Source organism: Gymnoscopelus microlampas, assembly GCF_963454915.1.
Source record: "Gymnoscopelus microlampas genome assembly, chromosome: 18".
In the NCBI taxonomy this organism is placed as follows: Eukaryota; Metazoa; Chordata; class Actinopteri; order Myctophiformes; family Myctophidae; genus Gymnoscopelus; species Gymnoscopelus microlampas.
Genome location: NC_139955.1, coordinates 32,663,702 through 32,691,190, shown reverse-complemented (window position 1 = coordinate 32,691,190; position 27,489 = coordinate 32,663,702). Strand labels below are relative to the sequence as shown.

Genomic DNA, 27,489 nt, shown 5'->3' with positions numbered 1-27,489 from the left:
TGAGGTCAGGGGTCAAAAAAAGGCCATTTTCAGTGCATAGCCTTTACAAATTGGACGCTGGACACGAGACAGCTATTTGCCGTGGCACTTTTGACATACGCACAAGGTTTATCATACCTGCCATTCCATCTGTACTTTAATTTTATTTGTGTTATCTATATTTTTATTTCTACTTCATTACATCAGTATTGTTACTTGTTACTGATGTATTTTGTTTGGTTGTGTTGGTCAATGTTACATACGTCTTATCTCAGGAACGGAGAGAGACACAGAACGAGATGTTGGTGTGTGCCTTTATTAATGGTCTTGAAATTTTATACTGATGTCAAACTGGGAAACTGAAATAGAAGCAAGGCTTGTCCATAGCCATGTCTGTTGGGTGGGAGTATCAACACATATCCATCAATAACTCGTCAACGCAACAGGACTACCGTAATTTTCGCACTATAAGCCGCACCTGAATATAAGCCGCAGCTGCTAAATTGAATGATTTGTACATATATAAGCCGCACTGGACTATAAACCGCGGGTGTAAAATCCCTAGATTTAGGAGGTCCCCTAGTGGCCGTTAGCTATATAAATCCATAGATAAGCCGCACCGTTATATAAGCCGCAGGGTCGAAAAATGGGAAAAAAGTCGCGGCTTATAGTCCGAAATTTACGGTATATACACAGAAGATTCTTTAAAACTTCCTGATGAGATTCTGTGGCACTTCCTGGGACTTGCGTCCTCTTCCAAAAAGCCAATGGGTAGGTTTGATGTCAGAAGTGCTGACAGCGTCCGCCTGTACAAGTATAAACATCCTCCAACCAGCAAATGCATTGCAAGTGGCAAAAACACATGGGTACATTTATTTCTATGTGAAATGTAATGATGCATCACTTAATGCTGGCATCACAATAGAGGACAATTTGGAAGATATTGACCATGGTGTGGATGTGTTTTTTTGCAAATTTGTTTACGCCTCTCGGGCTTATCCGAGAGTGTGGCGTTGTAGGGGAGGTGTCCCCGCACGCGTGCGTGTGTCAGACGTGTCGGCAGTGTCCGCCGGCGCCTGTCCAGTGTCCACTTTTGTCCAAGAACGGCACTTTTCTGACCTCTGACCTCACTGGACGGTCCGCCACACTTTTTTTTACACCTCTCCCGCTTAGCGGAGAGTGTGGCGTTGTAGGGGAGGTGTCCCCGCACGCGTGCGTGTGTCAGACGTGTCGGCAGTGTCCGCCGGCGCCTGTCCAGTGTCCACTTTTGTCCGAGAACGGCACTTTTCTGACCTCTGACCTCACTGGACGGTCCACCACACTTTTTTTTTACACCTCTCCCGCTTAGCGGAGAGTGTGGCGTTGTAGGGGAGGTGTCCCCGCACGCGTGCGTGTGTCAGACGTGTCGGCAGTGTCCGCCGGCGACTGTCCAGTGTCCACTTTTGTCCAAGAACGGCACTTTTCTGACCTCTGACCTCACTGGACGGTCCGCCACACTTTTTTTTTACGCCTCTCGGGCTTATCCGAGAGTGTGGCGTTGTAGGGGAGGTGTCCCCGCACGCGTGCGTGTGTCAGACGTGTCGGCAGTGTCCGCCGGCGCCTGTCCAGTGTCCACTTTTGTCCGAGAACGGCACTTTTCTGACCTCTGACCTCACTGGACGGTCCGCCACACTTTTTTTTACGCCTCTCGGGCTTATCCGAGAGTTTGGCGTTGTAGGGGAGGTGTCCCCGCACGCGTGCGTGTGTCAGACGTGTCGGCAGTGTCCGCCGGCGCCTGTCCAGTGTCCACTTTTGTCCGAGAGCGGCACTTTTCTGACCTCTGACCTCACTGGACGGTCCGCCACACTTTTTTTTACGCCTCTCGGGCTTATCCGAGAGTGTGGCGTTGTAGGGGAGGTGTCCCCGCACGCGTGCGTGTGTCAGACGTGTCGGCAGTGTCCGCCGGCGCCTGTCCAGTGTCCACTTTTGTCCGAGAACGGCACTTTTCTGACCTCTGACCTCACTGGACGGTCCGCCACACTTTTTTTTACACCTCTCCCGCTTAGCGGAGAGTGTGGCGTTGTAGGGGAGGTGTCCCCGCACGCGTGCGTATGTCAGAAGTGTCGGCAGTGTCCGCCGGCGCCTGTCCAGTGTCCACTTTTGTCCGAGAACGGCACTTTTCTGACCTTTTCTGACCATTTATCCATTTAGATAAATTATTAATGTTTAAAAAAACGTTTTTGTTACACAGAAACATAATATGTGTTGTATAGCTTCGTTTAAATGCTTAAGTTGTAGTTTTAATGTGCAAATTAACCGTTTTTCTACTTTATTTTTATTTTTAGAGGATACTCTTATTCTGAAGAGATCGTCCACCGGAAGTCTTATAGTTGCTCCGTTATAGTTGCTGACTGAACACAAAATCTGGCATCACTGTCTGCCATGCATGCGCCATGGCTCCAACACACTGGCTGCTGTTGTGACTGACTGTATGTCTGCGTTGAGTGCGTGTTACTCCTGTCAAGAAAGACCTCCAAAGTTTGTCTTTGGAGCATAGATTTGGGGTGTCTGTCTGGTGTCTTTATCTGACCAATGAAGGCTATTTGAAGTCGCAGCAAAGCAGCCTGTGGGTAGACAAGGACGAAGTGTCCGACTGTAAGGAAACAGAACTCCAAATAATCGCTTCCTAGTTCTTTTTTTTTGGAGGGGTGTGAAGCCATGTAGTGCTACAGAAGAATAAGCAGTCAGCACACTCCAACACATGGAACCCACGACGACAATGATGAAGATGATGATGACGACGACTATACTGGCCAGCAGGAACTTGAACTAGAGGCTCTGTCGTCTATCTTCGAAGATGACTTCGAAGATCTGCGGAATAAAGATCCATAGAAAGTACAGAGAGTGAGGTTATTATGTTTTCGGATTGCTGGTAACTGTTATGTGCAAAACAGCTGTACCATATGTACATACTGTATGCATGCTGTATGTCAGGGGTTTTCAACCTTTTTTGCATCAAGGACCCCCAAATTGACACATATTAGCCCAGGGACCCCCATTTGAAAACATATGCCAGGGACTCAACCATTTTGATTTATTGGGGGTCCCAATCTACACAGTATCATCATCAGTGTTCATTTAACTCTGAGAGTGTACAAATGGAACCAAATTTGTACACTCTCAGAGTTACAGACATATAAGGGTCAATTTGGTTCCTAACTATTCATTTGGCTGGGGACCCACTGGAACCCCCTCAAGGACTGTCAGGTTGAGAACCACTGCTGTATGTTAATAGGTTGTGATTTGTATATTGCTGCCAACCTTGGCCACTCAGCTCTCGCTTGTAAAATGTATATTTGATCTCATAAACCTTACTGAATAAAGGTAAAATAGGTGAAATAAGTACAAATGACAATACTACTTATTCGGAAGTGTCCTTAGCTAGCCTACTATTATTGATTGATTGAATACTTTATTAGCAGTTTGCAAACAAAATAGCCCAGGAAAGTACAGTTCAATACAAGGTCTGCTAAGAGGATTTTTAAACCCAAGAAAGCCTATGGCTTGTTTCCATTGGGGTCCATCATAAATAATCATAATTGGTTATCATAATTGTGTGTGACTGTGTGCATAGATACAGTGTCTTAAGTAAAGATAAAATCATCTTTATTTCCTCTATGTGGAAAATGTGTCTTTAGCTTCACAGGATGGTTAAATACATAATAGTAAATCACTGCAAATCACAGTAAAACACAACATCCACGGACAGTTCACACAACATTGTTCCTGTGTGTGTGTGTGTGTGTGTGTGTGTGTGTGTGTGTGTGTGTGTGTGTGTGTGTGTGTGTGTGTGTGTGTGTGTGTGTGTTTGATTAATTGAATACTTTATTGACAGATTTGCAAATAGTGCAGTCAGTGGTACGATTATACAATGGTGCTAAAGGGATAACACACAAAAAAAAACTCTGAGGGCTTATTTCCATTTTGGTCCTGTGTATTCAATTCATAGAGACATATATAATAATATACAATAATATATCCTAGACATCATCAACACTATAGTAGCAATAAAACGTATAGGTACAGTAAACAGTTCGGGGTGGAAGGGGGGGGTCATTTCTGGTGTTCAGTTTAGACGTTAATCAGACCAGTTACATTTGCAGACAGCTGCTCTTTTATGGCGGGACCCATGTGAATGATGAGTACGAATTTAGCTACGTTATTGTATTTGGGTATGAAAGACTTGTCTGACGATATTTAATCCATGCAATGCAATCAGTTCATCTTATCTAAAGGTTCATTGCATCTATTCAAGGTTAAAAGGCCTCCAGAGATTTATCTCTGCCTGAGACCCAACGGGCTGAGCAATGGACAGGAATGCCACGTGACTGTGGACTTGCACGTCAAATGCCCACCCACGTACCCCGATGTGTGAGTATTTCCCCTGATAAAGACCTTTTTGGAGGTTGAAACATTGTATTATTTGGGCATGTCGTTATAGGCGTTGTGAGCTTGTATATCGGCTATTTTTCAACAAAGTAATCAAGTCGAAAGAGATGCCAGTATCCCTGAATCCCAGTAATATACATTTTGGGATTCCAGAATGTAATAATATAATCCTATTATATTCTGGACAGTTACTTTGCTGTTATACTGAGCAGCTATCCACATACCAAACTGACCGGTTGGTTTGAAATTTGAAGGACGGCAACAGCTTGGCTACGCTGTGAGTCTTGTGAATATGTGTTTTGCTCTCGGTTTTAAATGCACACATTTTGGCACCAACAGGCATCCTCAGCTGGAGCTGAAGAACTCCAAAGGACTTTCAAATGACAACCTCCAAAACCTCCTGACAGACCTGAACAAGAAGGCAAGCATGCAGTGTGGCGAGGTGAGAGGATACACCATATGTACACACTGTTGGAGCCAAAATGCCTTTCTATTTATTTTGTTTTTGTTTTCTTTAATTGAATGGTGTGGCCTTGGTATTGACTGACGTCATGTCAATCAGTCGGTGGGTGGTTACTATGGGAACTATGATATACCAGTCAGTGGGTGATTGTGGGCAGGTGTGCAACAGGGGAAGCCACACAGTTTTCGACCGTGCTATGTCGTGCTATGTCGTACCTATGTCAAGCCGTACCAGGTCGGCGTTCCATGTCTGTATTACCAGTATGTCATCACTATGGATTTAATTGGTGTTAATAAATGGATTGACATATCCAAAGATAAATGCACTCTCTGGACATTAAATGATTTGCACGCGTCAAACTAAACGTCAACCAGTTGCCCCTCACAGGAGTACCTAAAGGTCTGGGGCTCTACATTGTCGAAAACTTCGTCTTCATTTGAAATGGACATATAAGTTTGAAACGTGGTCTAAAGGAGGAAGATGATCAGCGTGCTCAAGAGCCAACGGCTGAATTGTTTGGACAGGAGGCAGGACAGCGTTGGATCTCTGTGCTGAAAGACAAAAGACATTATTCATTCTCACTATTTAGCACTAGCACTGTTCACTGTTTCGCTGGATATAGCGGAACGTGGGCAATTGGACCAGGACACGCTGGTGTTTGTAACACAGCGTTTGGACAATCACCCGTTCGGGCGGCCTCGCGCGGCTCGCAGCGCATGGCCCAGGACAGACGACACGACACGGTGCTGCTCACGGCATTAGGACAGCTTCGCCGCCGGCGACTCGCACCGTTTGGACGGACAAGGAGCTGCCCTGCGTCGTTGGAGTTGATCGAGCAGCGCTCAGACGAGCGGACAAGGAGCTGCCCAGCACCGTTGGAGTTGATCGAGCAGCGCTCAGACGAGCGGCCTGCATCGTTGGAGTTGATCGTCCGTATTGGACGGACAAGGAGCTGCTCTGCATCGTTGGAGTTGATCTTCCGTATTGGACGGACAAGGAGCTGCTCTGCATGCAAGGAGTTGATCGAGCAGCGCTCGGACGAGCGGCCTGCACCGTTTGGAGTTGATCGTCCGTATTGGACGGACAAGGAGCTGCTCTGCACCGAAGGAGTTGATCGCGGCGAGCCGCACCGTTCGTTGGGACGGAGAAAGAGCGGCCCTGCATGCAAGGAGTTGATTGAATAGCGCTCGGACAAGGAGCACTGTCTGAAGACTTTTTGAAGTTTGTTTGAACAAAGACAAATTGGACCCGCAGTGCATGGACTACAAGGTATGTACCGCGCTACCAGGTGTTACCAGATATGGCCATATAACAAACAATTGTGTGCACACAGGGGTCATTTGAGGGAGAGAAACAAAAAGACAAAAATCCAATGCATTGGTTCATGAATCATGATTGCAACCCGTTCGTGGGTGTGTTCTATTGAGTGTGTTCTATTAAGGTTTTGTGATGACTAACTGTGGGTTTTGGTGTTGACTGTGTCAACCGAAGGTACTGTTTTTATATTTGTTCCGTTGGTATTGTATTGTTGATGATGGCTTCAGATAAAGGTGTTCTGAGTCAAACTGAATCAAGCGTATTGGTTGAACAACCTCCCGTGGTTGATACGCACTCAAATGGTGATGACGCAATGCATCCAATGGTTGAACCTGAACCTTCACTGACTGAAAAGCAGTCACAGCCCACAGCGGCTGAAAGTGAAAAACAGTCCGAGGTGGACACAGGTCAAATCACTGACAAGGTTGGAAACGAAACACAGGTTGTCAAAAAACGCACAGTCAAATTAACACCAAAAGCCCTAATGGAAAAACTGGACACACTACAAAAGGAGAGAAAATTGAAACTAAACAAGGCATCCAACTTGCAAAAAACGATCCTGGAGTTGATGCAATCAGAAGGATGCAAACAGGAGGTGCAATGTTCCTTTATGAACTATCTGCATATAATCAGGGAAGCAACAGCAGCACACAAATCCCTTATGCCAATACTACCTCCTGAGGAACAAGGGAAACATGACACCTGGTTCAAAGCAAAAATGATCAATGTAAATGAATTTATTGATGAAGTCAATGTTTGGTCAAAGGGTACAAATGTGGAAAATGTTGATGATGATAATTTGGAAATTGAAATAACTCCAAATGACAGCATTTCTAATGTTGAAAGTAAAAAATCAACCCGTGAAAGTCACACAAGGTCTGGAACCAGTAGGTCCAGCAGGTCCTCCACCTCATCAGCTCGCAGGCAGGCAGAGGCAGAAAGAGCTGCACTTGCTGTTCGCTCCAAAGCATTACAGGAGAAGCATGCACTGGAGGAGGAGGAAGAAATTCTGCAAAAGAAACAGGAAATGCTACGAAAGAAAAAGGAAATGATGGAGCTGAACACAGAACTGGCAGCTGCTGATGCAAAAATAGCAGTTTTAAAATCCCCCAGTCACCAAGCTCCTTCACATACACAATCTGATGGAATGGACTCGTACTTCAGAAAAGGAACAAGGTTAAAGGAACCCTCGGTCACATTCAATCCTCATGCCAAAGAATTTAAACCACTACCACAGCAACAACCACCACTACCACAGCAGCTGTCTGCACAACAACCATTACTACAGCAACTACCATCGCTATGGCAACCACAGTCCATACAACGTCCATCCTTTATCCAACAAACACCCATTCCACAACCACCACACTGGCAAGTACAACAACCTATGCACCTGGTGCAACCACCACCCATTCAACAAATCCCATTTTGGCAAGAACAACAATCCATGCTGTTACAACCACAACTCATTCAAACACAACCACCACCTCGGCAAGAACGTCAACAACCACCATCTGTACAACGACAACAGGTATCTTGGAATGCAGCACAGGACAATAGAACTCACTTGGACCTTCCTGTGCAGCCAACAAGAGAACCTGACATTTCTCATCAAAGCAGTAATGAAACCTCAACTGTACACAACCTGTTAAAAAGACAAAATGAGATAACCGCATTGTTAATGGAAATGCAAACCTCTCACTTACTGCCTCCAAGAGAGATTCCCTGTTTTGATGGGGATCCTCTACAATATAGAACCTTTGTCAGGGCCTTTGTACACTGTGTAGAAAAGAACACAAGCAACAGAGGGGACTGCTTGTATTTCCTGGAAAGGTACACCAAGGGTCAGCCCAAAGAGCTTGTGCGCAGCTGTCAACACATGGCTCCAGACAGAGGCTATGATATGGCAATATATTTACTTGAGCAACACTTCGGAGACGAGTTCAAGATCACTGCAGCATACATGGACAAGGTGCTCAGCTGGCCACAGCTAAAGTCAGAAGATCTAAAGTCTCTTCAAGCATATGCGCTTTTCCTGCGTGAGTGTTGTAATGCAATGGAAAATGTACAGTATATGAGTGAACTGAATATGTCAGCAAACATGAAAACCGTGATTTTGAAGCTTCCATACAAGCTAAGAGAAAGATGGAGAGGCTCTGCTTTGGACATAATGGAAAGACACCGTCGCAGGCCACAATTCATGGACATTGTCACATTCATCGAGCGTCAGGTCAAAATCATCTCAGATCCAGTCTTTGGAGACATTCAAGATACACCACTAACTACAGGAAATAGAACTTTGAACAGGATGAAATCACAAATCCAACCCAGATTCAAAGGAGACAGTTTTGCAACCACTGTCATTGACACCCCTACTTTGGAAGATGAAACAAGTAGTGCATTCACTCACACCATTTGTGTATGCTGCTCTCAATCCCACACACTGGATCAATGTTCTCAGTTTGAGAAGAAGACACACAGGGACAAGATTGATTTCATAAGGAGGAAAGGAATCTGTTTTGGCTGCCTTTGCATAGGGCATCTGAGCAAGGACTGCGAGAAGCGCTTGACCTGCTCAGTGTGCAACCAAAACCACCCCAGTGTTATTCACATTGACCGTGAGGACGGGGTAAGCAACACAGACCAGCAAAGGAAACCATCAGTGAGCAATGCACGTGTCTCTTTACAAACATGTGGACAAACAGGGGCCGGTAGCAGCAATGGGATTCTGTCAATCTTGCCGGTACAGGTTAAGTCCATTAAAGGAGATCAAATCATACAAACGTATGCATTTTTGGATCCAGGCAGCACCGACACATTCTGTTCAGAAACCCTCATGAGAAAGCTGAACCTTACAGGAAGAAGAGCACAAATCAGTTTATTAACCATGGCCCCAAAGACATCAGTGTCTAGCTACATGCTGACAGACTTGAAGATTTCAAGCCTCACTGGGAAACGGTTTTATGACCTACCAAAAGTCTACACACAGAAGAGGATGCCTGTAAGCACAAGCAACCTCATCACAGAAGAGGAGCTGGCTAAGTGGCCATACTTGGATGGTGTAGCCGTTCCTCGCATTCAGGCTGAGGTGGAGTTGTTAATAGGTACCAACGCCACCAACTTGCTTGAACCGTGGCATGTTGTAAACAGTCATGGCAATGGGCCATATGCCATTAAGACCCTATTGGGGTGGGTTATTAATGGTCCCCTTCCAGAATACAGTGAGGAGCGGAGTGAGAGTGGCTGCCCCGCTGCCACTGTAAATAATAATCGGATCTCCATAACAAAGTTGGAGTTGCCAAACAAACATTGTGTTGATAGGCAACACAGTGTTAAATTGAAAAGGAAGTTTGAAAGGAACGAGACCTTCCACAAAGAAGGTATTGGAACTGCCTTGGAGACACAAAGCTCCTGAAACCCTATCAAAGACTAAAACGACTACACTGGTTGGCCAGTAACAAACCTTTGCCTGCTTCAAAAAGCTGTAATTTAAAACATCTTCAGAATTTTGTTTTTTGTTTCGAATTCATATTGAATGAAGTGATTGGCTCCATGTTATTTATGTTTAATTGTTCACGGCCTCCTGCCATTCTCAATTAGGGGCCGGTGTGTTGGAGCCAAAATGCCTTTCTATTTATTTTGTTTTTGTTTTCTTTAATTGAATGGTGTGGCCTTGGTATTGACTGACGTCATGTCAATCAGTCGGTGGGTGGTTACTATGGGAACTATGATATACCAGTCAGTGGGTGATTGTGGGCAGGTGTGCAACAGGGGAAGCCACACAGTTTTCGACCGTGCTATGTCGTGCTATGTCGTACCTATGTCAAGCCGTACCAGGTCGGCGTTCCATGTCTGTATTACCAGTATGTCATCACTATGGATTTAATTGGTGTTAATAAATGGATTGACATATCCAAAGATAAATGCACTCTCTGGACATTAAATGATTTGCACGCGTCAAACTAAACGTCAACCAGTTGCCCCTCACAGGAGTACCTAAAGGTCTGGGGCTCTACACACACCATAAACGCACGCACGCACACACGCATGCACACTCAATTTATGGCTCTCATCCCTTGCTAGGTGATGATCTACGAGCTTGCAGACCTTGTCCAGACTTTCCTGAGTGAGCACAACAAACCGCCGTCGAGCTCCTTCCACGAGGAGATGCTGAAGAACCAGCGCAGGCTGCAGGAGAAGCTCGCCCAGGAGGAACAACAGAAGCTGGACCAACGTCGTAAACAGGAGGAGGACATGGTATAGAAAATAATAAACATGCACATACATACTCATAAAGTCCCTTTCCCACATGCAGTCCATAACATTGCTGGATATTAAAAAAAAGAAGTCATTCACACGTTGGCGTCCTTTATGAAGAAGTGCCATTATGGGGTCTGTTCCCACATTAGATAATACATTATTATATGTTTTATTTATAACACACTTTACATTTTTGTAAATTACAAAGTGCTACAGGGTTTAAAAACAAAGGCATACAATTAGCATTTTTTATTTTCACCCGGGTGAGGATAGTCGACACAAACAACTATTTACTGGTGATTGTTTTGTTTTTTTTAACCAGCCAAAAGTGTATGCATTGCAGCAGATAAGGACTAATACTGTTTCTATACAAACAGTATTACAGTATGTTCATTTGTACATATTGTTTATAAAGCATCTAATGTGTGCTTGGGTGCCAGTAGCATTGTTTGCTACGGACAGCTTGTCTCTGCCATGCTATGTACACCCACCCAGGTGTAAATGGACACATTGGTTATTCCACCCTGGGTGCAAAGAGCATGTTGGCTGCTGACACCTGGGTGCTAATAGATCTGCCAATATGTATATGGAACAAACAGAAATCCTCCCCTGTACGCAGTTGGGACAAATGATTTTTTTATTCAATTTGTACACTTGGAAAATGTCAACTGAGCTGATCACTACCACTGGTAAACGGTGTGCGTCTTCTGAGTACTCGCTGTGTACTGGCATCTTGTCTGCATATAACCAGGAAATGCCAACTCATGAAAGTTGCTTTGTAGTTGATATTCTATGCATGTATAAATATAATTCATCAGATCTCTTGGTTACACCAACATTGTTCTTCGGAAGTTTTGTTCTTGTTGGTGAAGATTAAATGATTGCAGTTTCCATTTAGAGGTGAAGAGTTAAAGGGATATTTCACGTTCAAAAAGATGTTGGGTCATTTTATCGTCTACTCCCCCAGACAGTTTTTAAGTTGCTTGATTCAGTATTTAGATATTTGATATTCATTTTATCAGACACGCCCCCTTCCTATACAAACCCATTGTAACTTCAAACTCCATTTGTAACATGTTAGATTCATCAAACACACCAGTCCTTGGTTATGATGACTCACCCTGCCCTCCTAATACATGAGGGGGCCGTGTTTTTTCAATTACTTTTTTCATTTATTCAATTAATCATTTTTATTGTATTAAATATTTTTCATTTAAAAAAACAAAAAACACGGTCTCCTCACATATTAGACGGACAATATCAGTCACCAGAACAAGGATGGGTGTTTCCGTCGATGAATCTAACATGATTAAAATGGAGTTTGAAGTTACAATAGGTTTGTATGGGAAGGGGGCGTGTCTGATAAAATGAAAATGTGATATCTAAATACTGTATCAAGCAACTTAAAAACTGTCGAGGGTGCTCTCAAAAGCCTGAGTAGACGATACAATGACCCAATTCTTTTTCGAAAGTGAAATATCGCTTTAAGTACCGTAAATGATACAAGGTTGGGAGTGGTAAAATGTACATAATGGATACTGTGAGAAAGCAACACCTGCTCCTGTATCAACATTAGGCCAATATGGAACAACGCTGCTGGAGTTTAGTGTATATGGGAAAGGGGCTTACACACACACCATGCAGTTGTATTGTCTGTCCTGTTAAATCTGTCATTGTTTCTGTAGTTTTCATAATATAAACAAATGATGATATTCATCCATATTCATGTTTATGACCTTTCATACCCTATATTGTATATATAGTTTATCCTCCATTTGTTATCTATGTATAAACAAGGGCAATAATATCTTAATATTTATGCTTTTACATTGCCTACATTGTTTGTAATATCTGTTGTTCATTCAAATGCACCAGCCTCGCTAAGTCAAATTCCTTGTAAATGAAAACATATTTTTGGCGATTCTGATCCTCTTAGGAAAAAGAAATCATGGCTGAAATCCAAAGAAGAGAGGATGAAAAACGAAGAACGAAGGAGATTGCCAAACTGGTGCCTGAGATTCACTCAAATTCTCCCATGAATATTAGACTTGTTTCTGATTCCCAGATAAATAAAAGTAATACAATTCAAACTGCACATAATTTAGTTTGCAGATTGCACAAATTAAAGAGTGTACAGTAACATTCCCATCATGTGACTTTGCAATCAAAGGAGCGTCTTGAGAGCCTGGAGCAGTGGTCCACCGCCAGCTCTGTGGTAGCAACGAGCCCCCCCCCCACTCAGCCACACCTCCTTGTGAACTGACGAACCATAAGAGAGGATGCAGTGGTCGGCGACGGACAACATCTTCCACCCGCCACAGGTACACAACACAAACCCCATCATAGAACAAAAAGGACACTATAAAGCAGATATTTCCTGGCATCTGGGTGGTACAGAGGTAAAGCTCTTGCCCACCATTGAGACTGGGTTTTTGATACCTCCATGGTGCCTCCAGCTTGGCCAACGAACACTCAGGCATGCAAACTAGCACCTTTCAGTGAAATCTGCTTTCAGAAAATGATCACTTAAAGTAAAATACTGATACGTGTGTACTGAAAGTGAAAGAGTGATGCATTTCTATTGCCTACTCAAACTGAAAGATTGATGCATTTCTAGTTCCTACTCAAACTGAAAGTGTTAGGTTTTTCCATGCCTTCGGCGCCTGTGATATTATTATGATTATAATTATGTGTGTATTTACTGCTTATTTAGGATTTCCCAGAGTGGTAGGCCAACATAGACAGAAAGGGGTAGATACATATGCTTGTTGGAGGGCTGTAGGTCGTAAATTCCGTACCATTCCCTTATCTCAAAGAGGAGAGAGAGAGAGGCTCAAATGACATGCCTGATGCCTATGTTATGGGGGAATAGAAAGACACTTGCTAGGTGCTCATCGTAATTTGCCCAGTGAGTAAAGGCACATACTGTGGGTCCTTGCTTAGATTTTCTGAGGGTCATAAAAAGTCTCTTATCTGGAAAGAGAGAGAGAGAGACCAGGCCACCTTGGGGGGTGGACATGATATCTGGTGGGAAGCAACATCCTTTGTGTGGGTCTGTGTTGCAGAGTCAGTGGGAAATTAGTTTCGTTGAGGACTTGGGACGTGGTAGAAGTTTATAACCTGGCCTGGTTGGATCTTGTTAGTAGAATGAGAGCCTACTGGCAGGATCGTAGTTGACTAAGATAGTAGTTGACTGGCCGCTTAGCAGCACGATTGGCTGCTGGGTGTGTTAATGTATGTTTGTATTTGTGTAGTAAATAAAAACCATCAAAGGCACAGGTCTGAGCAATAACTACTTGAATTCCTCCCAAACTCCTGGCCTAGTCAGAGGGCTGTAGTCAACCAGACGCATGAGTAGTTGCACCTGGTTGGATTTCAGAAAGAGTGATGTGTGTGATGTGATGTGTGCCTACTCAAAGCAAAAGAGAGTTATGTGTGCCATCAGTAAATGGGTCTTGGGATGTGTGTCTCCTCTGGGTAGAAGGCTGGCTTCACTGTGTCATTTTGGCTGGAACTGTGGCACATTGCAAAACTGATGTGTAGAAAGAGAGTCTGATGTCATATTAACGACAGTGTAGCCAGCATCCTTCCACCCAGAGAGGACATACCCCCAGAGCGCTCTAATAGCAGGTCTGTCTTTCCCCTGCTCACACAACCACCTCGCCTTGTTCACCCCTAACCAGTTTGCATGCCTGGAACACAATTAGCTGTGTTCCCTGGTGGGAAGCTGTCAGGGATAGGGCTGTCACGATTACAAATTGAAGTTGACGATTAATTGTCACTTAAATAATTGCGATTAACGATTTAATTGTGTGTTTGGCATTGAACATTGGAACATATGAAGCCTTCTAGGCTTTGTAATCAAAAATTGCACAGGGCAGATATGACAAATAACTGAAATATACAAATAAATGATTGACATATTTAATATTTTATGTAAAAAAACGCTTGTAGATCAGCTATTTCTGTTTTTTTTTTATATTTGAAAATGTGTGAAAATCTATCAACATGGAAACGATTATGACGATTATGCAAAAATAATTGCGATTATCCTACTATCCTACTATCCTACTATAATTCTGGTAACCTCTGTCTGTAGTGGTGAGTAGGTGAGTACGTGAGTACGTGAGTGAAGCTACCCGGTTCTCCTCAGTGGCTGGAGCAATTGCTCTGATTTTGCACACAGCCATTGACCATTACCATCTGAACTTAACTGTGAAGCCCGTTTTTCAATTTCATCTAATCTCAGCTTCTTATTAGCGTTTATGTGTGAAACAATGTCGCCTCCCGGGTTGCCAGATCATGTACGCATATCCCCCCACGGATGCGTCGACCGGGTATGGTCTAGTCTCAAATAATTGCGATTAGACGTTTATGTAATAATTGTGACAGGCTTAGTCAGGGAACTGTGTTCTTTGTCGCTGCACTGGTGGTGGCAACCCCTGCTGGTTGTTCAGGGTGCTTGTTTCGCAGGGAGACCAAACAGTAGGGGTTGGCAGCGACGGGGATGAAATGGCAACAAAATTTGGAAGAAATGAAAAACGTTAAAAAAGAGAAGCTGATGACTCCATGTGTATCAGTGGAGATGTGGTTGTCAACACACTCCCCCAGATAACAGTGGGCAAGAGGGCCGTGTTGTGTTGTTCGAGGGGAATTGGCAGAATGACTAAATTGGACTGTACTTCTGTGTCAAACACGGAAGAGAAAGTAATATAGCCATGAGTGCCTCTCACACGCGTTGGTTCGATTTAAAGATCATGGTATCTAAAGCAATAATAATAATAATAATCAGCAAAGTTGGTGGCTGTAAACACGTAGGGCGCTAATGTTCTATCTATATTCTTCATTTATGTATGAATACCATCCGCTTTGACTGTGTTACACCTATAAAAAAAACAGTGGCTCCATGTTTTAGAAACACTGTGTTAATGCTTTGACTTGTCTCTGTTTGAATCAGGCGTGATACGTTCAGCGAGGACAACCATCGTTCTCAAGAACTTCTCCACTTCAGTAACAGCACTGTTGGGGAGCTTGTCGTCCACAGAGGGAAATGCATAGGTATTGATTTCAAACACTTTTTTGATCTTCTCTTTACTTTATGCTTTGTTTTACCACAAAGGTCTCACTGTGATTAGGAATCTTTATTATTTTTTTTTTTTAAAGAAAGACTGACCAAGATAATTTCAGACCTAGACAAAAATTTGCCAACATTCTTTTTCTGTCCTGAAACCTTCATCAGGTTGTCTTACGGATTATCTATAAAACAGTACGGCTTATAGTATAGCATTGTGTATATACTGTATATATACTATATTCATTGATTGAGAGAGAGAGTTATGCGTTGTTGACCACCATGATGTTTCGTCTGTCCTGCTTTTTGTTTGTGTCTGTGTTAATGTTTTTGGCAGGCGAGAGCGAGAGGCTGGGGCGTAGTGTTTACTATGGGTTTGAGGCCAACTCAGGAGACCTTGCTGTGATTTATGAGTGGTCCCTGCGATGGAACAAGAAGATGGGCAAGTTCTTTACCAGCCAGGAGATGGGGAAGATCGAGAACTGCAAGAAACAGGCAAGTAATGAAATACTGTAAGATGTAAAACCGTTTACTGGTGTCACTTATATTCTGCCCTTATTGAGACGTAGTCTTCTCTGTTTCCGTCTCTGTGGGGCAAGGTAAATGTTTTGAAAATTAATTGTGTCCCAAAGGTAAATTATCTCCTGCAGTCACTCCCGTTAAGCATTCCTAGCATTCCTTATATAACTTACTCACATAACTTTAAATGGAATGGCAAAAGAGCCAGAATGTGACTTGACCAGTTGAAAAGGCAGGACTTGGATGCTCTAAAGTTGTTTTTATCTCTACAAATGACATATGGCTCAGTGGTCGCTACACCCAGAAAAGTTTCCCCCCCTGTTTGAATTGGACTACCCCTCCAGGCTGGTATATCGGCCTCATCCACAGACGATGTGAGGCTGAAGTGGCCACCTTAATTTAAACGGCTTTATGAAAACATGCTGTTGTGTTGCTGGTTGAGATTTCAGTTCCTTAACCATTCTTTTTCACTGTTCACTGTTGGCTGGACAAGGAATTTGTGGTTTGTCAGGAAGTTTATTTCTGAGTTCTACTGGCCCAAAATAACTAATCCGCCACTAAATAATATCCCCCTTTTTGCAAATCCCCCATTGCTGCTATGAAGGTTAGAATGTGTTTACTACCTGTACTTTTAAACCTTTTTCTTTTTTTACATTATCTTGTTTTATTCATTTCATTACAATCCAGTAGTAGCTCTGTTATTATCTGGTGTATAATGCATTGTATTGAAGTTTTATTCTTGACTGATCTGCAAGCTCACAACATGTCACAACAACGCAACACATTGCAAGCTTGTAGATCTGCTATGTTCACAGAATGTTCGCCTATTTTAACACATCGGGTGCCAGCATTTTTTCATATCAACTTACCGTGGGTGCCAGCATTCTCCCCATTGACTGCGCTTTGCTGTTTAAACTTTCCGCGTGCGTTACAAGCAAATCCATGCAAAAAAAAGCATCGATTCATGTTCTGCCATGAGCCTGGCTACTGACTGGAACCATAACATTCCCCTCGCGGGTTACAACGGGGGGGGGGATCGCGCATCGCGCATGACCGCTTTTCCCCACAGGAAACAGATTCGGAGATATAGGCGTTTCAAAGTAGGAAATAGACAGGAAGCGGATGGGGGAAAAAAAATTGTTTCCGGTGAGCGATCTGGCACTTCCTTCGCAGGATTACAATGGGTGCTCCCAGAGCTGCTCTAGCCCCGCCCGCACGGAGAAAAACGAAAAAAACAAAAAGACTGAAATCATGGTTCAGACCGTGTTCGGCACCGAAGCTTCGGAACCGCCACTATGTAAACACACGGTTCAGACCGTGTTTGGCACCCGATGTGTTAACAGGCCCAGATTTTGGACTCTAGGGTTCATGTGGTTAAACTTCCACTCTTACCTTCTCTGTAGATCCACGGGGCAGAGAGTGAGTTGAACTCCCTGTTGAAGTTGGAACATCCTAACCTGGTGCACTACCAAGCGCTGAGCTCCATAGAGAGGGACGACTGCCTGGTGGAGCACGTAGCCGGGACCAACTTGACCCAGAGCCTGCTCAACAACGCGGCCGTCCCTCTGGACAGACTGCGTCAGCACGCAGCCCAGCTGCTGGCCGCACTGGACTACCTCCACTCCAACTCTGTGGTCCACAAACAACTGGGGGCCTCCAGCGTGCTGCTGGATGCGGAGGGCAACGTCCGTCTGACCGATTACAGCCTATCAAAGAGGCTGTCCGATATCTGCAAGGACGACATATTTGAGCAAAGCCACGTGCGCTTCTGCGAGGATACGGCGCTGCCGACCAAGACGGGCAAGAAGGGAGACGTGTGGAGCCTGGGGCTGATGCTGCTGGCTCTCTGCCAGGGGAAGGAAGTGAAGGAGTACCCTGTGATGGTGTCCAGCAGCCTGCCTGGAGACTTTCAGGACTTCCTCAACAGGTATGAATGGAAGGATGAAGGAACTGATGGATGGGAGATCGGAGTAACTTAGATGAAGCCAGTTGTATCTATACATTACAGAGACTGCAGTGGGGGTGTTCTGTATTCATTTGCCGTTGTGTGTGTGTGTGTTTACGGGACAGGTGTGTGTGTTTAAACGATGCTGATCGCTGGACTACACAGCAGCTCTTGGAACATTCCTTCCTCAACCCTCCACCACCTAAAGCCCTGCCACAGAGCCAGGAGGCCAGTCCAGAAGGTAACACCCACCCACACACACACACACACACACACACACACACACACACACACACACACACACACACACACACACCCACACACAGAACATATTTGCTTGAAATAAATTTAAAGGGTGCGCTCGATATGTTCAGTAAATATGCAAGAATTGGTGGAATGTTTTACTGATAGGAGTAGATTTTCTAGATCACCTATGGCTACTTTCATCACCGTCACTAAAATGAAGCTCATTCATATTTGAACAAATGGAGTACTGAAGTCAGGTAGTCGGCTCTGTATCGTTTACGATAGTCATTCACTCACATTCGATTTGAGTTTCTGGAGAAAATGTAATGAATTCTGCCGCGGTAACGGTAGAGTTCTCTCACCGTCAGTTGAAGCTTCACATCCATATGATTCTAATCACCGGGCTCAGTTCTTATTTTTGGTTCTTATATGCATTGATATTGAACACGTCTATGGCAATTCAGAATGGAGGGAGAAAAAAAAGTGACCCAGGCAAGATGCGTAAAGTACATCAGACTTCGGTACTCCATACTCTCAGAATGTCAATCTGTCATTCGATAGTCGTGCAGGTTCTGGTCGTACCTCTACATCAGTGTTTCCCAACACTGGGTCGGGACCCGTTTGGGTCCCTGGAAGACATGACATTTCTCTTTTGGGTCTTAACCCATTAAGACCGGGAAAGCCTATACGTTGTTATACTGTTAAAACCCGGGAAAGCATCTGTGTCATTTTAGATGTTTCTATGTACATAACAGGAATTTTCTTAAATTCTTTGAATAAGAAATAGAACATTTTCTCAAAACTTAGGTTAGGATTTAGAAGGCGTTTTTAAAATCAACCTCATGTCGAAATGGGTTAAGCTAAAAGGTTTGGGAACAACTTGTCTACATGACTTAATAGGTTCAGTGGATTCTGTTTGTATGAGAAATATTAATCAGCCTATCATTGGCCAAATGTATAGAATATATATATATTTTTGTGTTTCAATAAGTGTGCTTTAATTTTAATTACTTTTTTTCTCCCTCTACACAAACCAATTTACGGGAAAATAGTAAATCTACAAGCTCACAACGCTAAGGTTCATGTGGTTAAAACAATGTTGTCATTCTATGGGACCAACATTTGGTTTTAATAGACGGATGATTCACACGCGTACAATGTGCAGACTTGCTAATGGTAGATACAGGAAATGTACTGGAGAATATTTTCCACCAAATTTTCGACCAATTACATTTTATTTCTAACAATTGAACCCCATTTGTAGGAACGAACGTTTGATTCATTGAAACAAGTGTGTGTGTTTTATTCCTCTCCCAGAACTCCCAGAGGACTTTCCTTCATCGGTCATTCCTCACAACCACATCCTCTACGCCCCCTTCAGTTCCCTGGGAGTTTTCCAGAGGCAGTTTTCACGTTACTTCAACGAGTTTGAGGAACTCCAGCTCCTGGGGAAAGGAGCGTTTGGTGCGGTTATTAAGGTACGCTGTCGTCAGCCGACCAGCTTGAGCGTCCCAAGACACTGGACAGCGTTTTCTCACAGTTTCTCTTTCCGTAACCATTTAAAGCTGCAATCCATAACCTTTTTCTGGTGAATAAAATGTTATCTTGACCTATCTGTATGGTAGAGTATGTTAATACAATCTAAATAACATAACTGTGGTGGTTGTTGTTGGTCTTCCTGCTCTTGCGACACGTTGTGAAGCTTGTGAATCGGCTATATTTCATTCGAAAACGTTTGCCTATAATGACTTGCCCAAGATAGGCGACGCCAGGTTGAAAGTGGCCCGTTTTCACCTCTCTCTTCATTTTTTCCATTGATCCAATCCGGGCCAGGTCCAGAACAAACTAGACGGTTGCTACTACGCCGTGAAGCGCATCCAGGTCAACCCGGCCAGCAAGCAGTTCAGACGGATCAAGGGCGAGGTGACGCTGCTGTCGCGCCTCAACCACGAGAACATTGTTCGCTACTACAACGCCTGGATCGAGAGGCACGAGACGCCCACCCTGGGCGCGTTGAGCTCCAGCGACAGCTCACAGGAGCACAGGAGCGCGGCGGACCTCAAGCCGCCGTCCCACAAACGAGGGCCTCTGCTGGGGGCCCTCGACGAGCTGGGGGGCCTGCTGGACAACGTGGAGGACAACGCGCCCCCTCCAGCCCTGGCCAGCTCCGTGGAATGGTCCACCTCCATCGAGAGGTCGTCCAGTGCCAAATGCAGCGGAGGAGGACACGAGTCCAGTGATGATGAAGAGGAGGAAGAGGAGGATGACGTGTTCGGTGCCTCCTTTTTGTGAGTTGTTCTTTTAAATGGGTCGTTAGCTCTATATCAGTGGACCCCCAAATTGATATGTATTTGGCTGTGGACCCCCATCTGAAAAGACTTTGTGCCAGGGACACCCAGAAGTCTTTCTTTTTTTTTGCTCGTGCCGTGCTGCAAGCTTGTAGATCTGCTATTTTTAGCGGTGCCAACCGCTCTACATTTGGCCGTGACTCCGTGTCTGTGTGTCTGTCTGTCTGTCCGTCTGTCCGTCCGTATGAGCCCGGGATGAGCACGGCAAAGAAGCAACACATACAAACACACGCACACACACACACACACACACACACGCACTTGGAGATTGCCTATGCCATCTCTCCTCTCATTGACCACACGTGCCACTGGTTATCAAAGAGGGGTCCAGGGACCCCCAGCGCATGTTATGTCCGTCCGCCCGTATGAGCACGGGATGAGCACGGGATTTTAAACAGCTATAACTCCAGTTTGCAGCATGCCACCAAGTCCACATTTGGTATGTGGACTTAGACCACCAATAGGGACGAGCATGAATTGCTGAAGCCCCGCCCCAGGGTTCCAGGGACCCCCAGCGTATGTTATGTCCGTCCGCCCGTATGAGCACGGGATGAGCACGGGATTTTAAACAGCTATAACTCCAGTTTGCAGCATGCCACCAAGTCCACATTTGGTATGTGGACTTAGACCACCAATAGGGACGAGCATGAATTGCTGAAGCCCCGCCCCAGGGTTCCAGGGACCCCCAGCGTATGTTATGTCCGTCCGCCCGTATGAGCACGGGATGAGCACGGGATTTTAAACAGCTATAACTCCAGTTTGCAGCATGCCACCAAGTCCAAATTTGGTATGTGGACTTAGACCACCAATAGGGACGAGCATGAATTGCTGAAGCCCCGCCCCCTCTGTCTTCCCATTGGCTGGCCTTTAAACAGCCATTATTCCAGTTTGCAGCATGCTACCAAGTACAAATTTGGTAAGTGGACTCAGACCACCAATAGGGACGAACTGAAATGAGTTAAGCCCCGCCCCAAAGGCACCGCTTCCTTCACACAGGGTGTGATTTTTTATTGAAGAGAGACTGATCTGATCCAGTAAGTTAAAGTTGAGTGCTACCGTGTTTCTCCAGGACACCAGAGAGCAAAATGCAGGAGAGGAGACCAGTGAGTTGGAGTATTATTACCTTGCTGTTGCTGGTGCTGAGGGCTGACCCAGTGAAGAGGCAGGAGTCCAGGACACAGAAGAGGATCTCCAAGGAGCTCATCTCAGATCCATCATAGTGTTAGGAGATGCAGCTTTGACTACATTTACATTCTCCATTAACTTGTTCTGATAAATCTATATAAATTGTTCTTAGAAATGGCTTCTAAATTGTTCCAGTGTGTTCGTGTTGAGAGCACAGACACGTCAAAATATTTCAAACATATGTGAACTGAAAAGAGTAAAAATTATTGGAGGTACTTGCAAAGTATTATGCTGATTGTTCCAGTGGTTTGTATAAATAATTAACCAACTTTAGTGTAAACAACTACAGTACAGAAAAAATAAGCGTTGGCGCAAATGACTATGAGGGGGAATTAAAAACCAGCAGCAAATAATTGTGATTTTAAAATGTGTATCATCCCCTATTTCCATCAGTGTTCATCAGCAGAGACCAGAGTCTCCTGTACCCAGTGTCTCCATGACGAGTGACTGGTCCATGATGGATCAACCTAACTTCAATATTAATAAGTACATATCTTATAGTAATTATCACTACTTTTGGTAGACACAACTACTGTACATGTACAGTAATATACTTATGTTTTAGTAACATCACTACCTTTAATCCATTAAGGATTACCGGGAAAGCATCTGTGTCATTTTTTGATGTCTTGGCTATTAAAAAAATAGCAGATATACAAGCTCATAGCGCGGCACTCGGTGCCGCACTATGAGCTTGTAGATCTGCTATTTTTTTTTAAAATGTGTGCAAATCTTTGAATATTTATATATATACATTTTTAACTCAAATCTTTGCCTCTGCATGGGGTCTCCCTGTAGGGGGTCCCTGGACATAGAGTATGGGGTAGTCTATGTCCCACTAACTGTAACATGATCTTCCTCTGTTAGATGGTACCGTTCCAACATCACAGGCGTGGACGCAGAGTACCTCTTGTTGACTCGTGGAACGGACGGAAGCTTCTTGGTCAGACCCAGTAATAGTAAACCTGGGGTCTTTATTTTATCTGTACGGTGAGTGTTGATCATGTCTCTGTCCACAGCAGTAATCATTATTTCAAAGCCTGTGCATGTTATCCATCTTTAATATGTAATTTCTCTGAATGGTTGTCTTGTTTTTTTTTGTTTTTTTTGTCCAGGCATAATGGAGCAGTCACACACATTAAGATCCAGAACACAGGAGAGTACTATGATGTTGATGATGGTGGGGAGGAGTTTGCCACACTGCCTGACCTGGTCGAGTATTATATGGAGCATAATGAGCAACTTAAAAATGGAGACGTGATTGAGCTCAAAGATCCACTACATTGCACAGACCACCTGGGTCAAAGACGTAAAAACTTTTCAAGGTATCAAAAAAAAGAGCAATATATTCAAATTGGCTAATCGGCGGGCTGGCCTAGTTTTTCCTTTAAAAGGTTAAAGCTCTATATTCTGTTAGTAATCATTGCTGTAGAGTGTTTGTAGTTACAGGGGTCTGCCCGTCTCTCCAGCTCAATAGCTTAATACACAGAAAATATATTTTCAGGTGGGTTGCCAATTTCAGCCAATCAGGAGAAAGTACCCATTTATCAGCTTAACTTTTATCCTGTTAATGAGTTCTCTCTCCTTATTGAACAACATTGGTATCCTGACCTGGAAATGCATTTTCTGTTTACTAAAGAGCTGGAGAGACAGGGAGACCACCTGTTACTGAACAAACACTCTATAGCAATGATTACTATCATAAATATAGGGCTAATTAACACTTACTAAATGAAATCACTTACTGCACCTTTAATGGAGTCATTAGTGTTATTGCTGTAGTGATGTGTCATCCATACATTTATTTTTAAATCTATGGGACCCCCACACTAAAATCTTCAGTGGTCATTTAACTCTGAGATGAGAGTGTACATACAGTATGGAACACTCCGTTTTACACTCTAGGACTGACTAAGCGTCCATAAAGGTAAGTTCCTAAATATCTAACTGAGGAGCCTCTGGAACCCCCTCAAGGACCCTTGTCGTTCCCCACAGCACACATTGAGAACCGGTGTTATAGTGTACTGATCCTTCAAGTGAGGCTTGATTGAAACACTATCAGCGTTAATAACAGCTATGTCCCACTAATGACACATTCTGTACTCTATGTCCCACTAATGACACATGTACTGTACTCTATGTCCCACTAACTGTAACATGATCTTCCTCTATTAGATGGTACCGTTCCAACATCACAGACGTGGAAGCAGAGTACCTCTTGTTGACTCGAGGAATGGATGGAAGCTTCTTGGTCAGACCCAATAAGAGTAAACTTGGAGTCTTTACTTTATCTGCACGGTGAGTGTTGATCATGTCTCACTCTGTCCACAGGACCACAGCTGTAATCATTATTTCAAAACCTGTGCATGTTGCCCATCTTTCACATATAATCTGCTAATATAATATGTCATTTCTCTGAATGGTTGTTTTGTTGTTGTTTTTGTTTACAGGCATAATGGAGCAGTCACACACATTAAGATCCAGAACACAGGAGAGTACTATGATGTTGATGGTGGGGAGAAGTTCGCTACACTGCCTGACCTGGTCGAGTATTATATGGAGCATAATGGTTAGTTTGAATGGCATCATTAGTGTCTCTCTGGAGTTGTTTCTCATCATATCTTTGGTAACAATAGTTTATGCAGCTCTGTACACCCAACCTGACCAAAGTTGTTTAAACCGACTGGCATGGCCATCATTCACTCTCACCAGTGGGGCAAAACAAAATATTAGCACCAGAAATTGTGTGTGTGGAGGGGCATGTGTTGTGTAATCACTGAATGAGGTATTAGAATGATCAAAGTCAGTAGGTTGGTTCCTGCAATTTGCTCTCAGTTTCTTTGATTAATTATTTTCTTTTTCAGCACGGACGTTTCGGCTATCAAGCCTTATTAGTGCGCTAGTTGACGTGTGCATCATTCATTACCAAAACTGTTTGCCTTAATAGTCCAGTACAATGAACATTTATCCCTGTCACAATTGCAGTTTATGCCTTACGCTTGAAATAAAATAAGTTAGATGAAAATCTCAAGCAGCCAAAGTCTCTCTCTCTCTGTGCAAAAGCTTTACTTACAGTAGATTCCCTGTTCTAGTCACCATTTCAATAGCCATACATACTATCTCTTTATGAAAATGCCTTGCTATAGAAGATGTGACATTATTTTGCCTTATGTTCACCTAGTCTTAGTCTGCATAAACATTTTAGAAATCCAGGGTTAGGTGCTGTACAGAAAATCATGCAAAGTACACTGTTAAAATATGCTAAAACACAAAAACACCAGCAAGGACACACAAAGAACAATAAGACATAGACCACAGAAACTCTCAAGCGGGGTTAAAAAGCCAAGGTATAAAGATGTGTCTTAAGCCGAAATTTAAAAGTCTCAATGGTGGGGGCCGTTTTAACATGGGGGGGAGCGCATTCCATAGTGAGGGGGCTATGGCAGCAAAGGCTCGGTCGCCTCTGGTCTTTAACTTGGTCTTTATTGTGACCTCAAGGTTTAGCTGGCCGGCAGACCACAGTGACCTTGGGGGGGTATAGACCTTTATGAGGTCAGAGAGGTACTGGGGTGCCAAGCCATTCAGGGATTTAAAAACAAACAATAACATTTTAAAATCAATTCTGAAACGAACAGGTAACCAGTGGAGTGAGGCCAGCACGGGCGTAATGTGCTCACGCCTACTGGTTCCTGTCAGGAGGCGTGCTGCAGAATTTTGGACCAACTGCAGGCGTGCCAAGGAGGCTTGATTTAGCCCGACATACAGCGCGTTGCAGTAGTCCAGAAAATACATGATGTGAGTAGTGGCACCAGTAATTCACTTTTTAATGACAACTCTCTCACTCAACTGTGAGTGCGTGAAACTGGTGCCTTCAATGACGTTGCAATCCTGGCACCTGTAGCAGGTATATTTACTATTTAGGTTAGGGGAGGCTTAGGGAGGCACCCATTGTAATAACATCAGAAGGCACCAGTTTGACATTCATAATACTGGTATTGAATGACGGTCACATCATTATAAAGTATGATAAGTACATAATATAAATACTATTATTCCATAACTTCATTTAACCATTTGTATTTATTAATTTGTATGTGAGCCAGCGTGATTGGGTGGACCAGGGACTGAAATGGTTATGCCCCTGAAGTGTAGCTTGATACAATGCAGCACACTTCAAAACAATCACATACAATCTGTGTAATTCTGCCTCTGGGTAAAGGTATTAATTAGGGTCTGAGCTTGGTGTCCAATGTTTCCAATGTCTTGCCCAAAGTATCATCCATATGGTGCACAAGTTCTTATCTTATATGATGCACAAGTTCTTGTAAGGCCAATGGCCAATCAGACCTCAGTCCACATTTAATAGCATTACTTTCTCCTCTGATGTTGTTACCCCTTGGGATGTCCTTATTTTTGCTTCACTTATTAGTGTTGTTTACAACACAACTAGTCATTTTGCTTACACCTCAGGCTTTCTTTTCTGCAAAACAGCTTTCTGCCCCCTTGTGATTGCATCCTGAGAAACCATACATTTCCCCCAGATAATATCTAGTGCCCTCTAATGATGTTGGGCCCGTGGGCTATAACCCAAGAAACAGTTTTGAAACCAGTAGATTATTTCTTGCAGTTTCACAATGTCTCACAATGTACTGACCACAGGGCTCTGGATGAGCATACAGTAGATAATTATTAAGCCAGAGGTGGCTAACAATCTTGTCTTCTGCTTTTCCTATGAGCTCAGTCATGTCATTTCCCCCTGTTAATTGAATTTAACCAGATGCTGACAAGGAAGCCTACAAAATGACATGACATGTGAGACAATATTAGGCCTTGTTGACCATGTTGTTTATGTCAGAATGTCCATGCATATATCATGATGAGTGTCTGTGCCTACAGTATGTGTGGTCAGCTGTGCTAGCTGATTATGTGAAAAAACATAATTTTCAAAACAACATACATGTATTTATAATCAACTGCATCCTGCAGGGTCTGGGTTTAGCCAATGTAATCAGGTTAGCTAAACGTCTCTGGTGGGAAGCTAATCTACTTTGATGCAGTGTCTGCTACCAAAACATTGGATCAGTGTCAGTCCACACAGGCGGCACAGTGCCCGCCAAGCCCAGTTGTAGTGTATTTAATGACATTACCGTAGACTCATGTCCAACTTGATGTCCATTCAGTGACAGTCCAATGCCTGATTATAGTGGCCGTGCCACATATCAAATCTGACACACAAAAAATCTCTCAAAATCAAGAGGGCTAGGATTATAATGGATAATTATCATTTGACATGACTTTTGTGCCAAAATTTCCCAATATAATATTGCAGAGGGCCGGGTATGAATAGATATGGAAGAATTTAGCCTGCTCTCCAAACAGTATGCAGATATAATTTGCTGCAATGTAGTGTATTATTTTATTTTATTGTGAGTGTGTAGCCTGTTCTGTTTTACTGTATGTTAAGGATGGAGAGTACATTTTATTTAAGTAGTATACTTTTTGCTGGGAAATTCATAGGCTACATTACCCTACTAGGCCTATATTCGTTAAGCTGGCATCAGTGTTTACCTGGGTACATTTATTCACTTTTGTATTACTTATAACAATAAAATAAAAATGGATTTAGTATCCAAAACATTTCCATATCACAGAACATTATATATTTTTTCCCAGATCCTAAGAGAAGGCAATCAAAGCAAGCACAGTGGATGAGTGGTCCTTTAGTTTA

General features: G+C 43.6%; 1 pseudogene across 1 annotated transcript; it reads left to right on the top strand.

Annotated features, from left to right (window-relative positions):
* The first annotated feature begins 278 nt into the window (after positions 1-278).
* LOC311034025 (eIF-2-alpha kinase GCN2-like) lies at positions 279-24,747 on the top strand (annotated as a pseudogene). Its single transcript, XR_014602930.1, has 18 exons — positions 279-284; positions 2,683-2,853; positions 4,274-4,389; positions 4,747-4,849; positions 10,271-10,444; positions 12,384-12,455; positions 12,618-12,768; positions 15,405-15,505; positions 15,856-16,013; positions 17,441-17,964; positions 18,108-18,223; positions 19,546-19,706; positions 20,062-20,516; positions 22,155-22,247; positions 22,629-22,751; positions 22,877-23,086; positions 23,937-24,059; positions 24,212-24,747. The product of XR_014602930.1 is annotated as an eIF-2-alpha kinase GCN2-like (transcript).
* Positions 24,748-27,489: the final 2,742 nt, after the last annotated feature.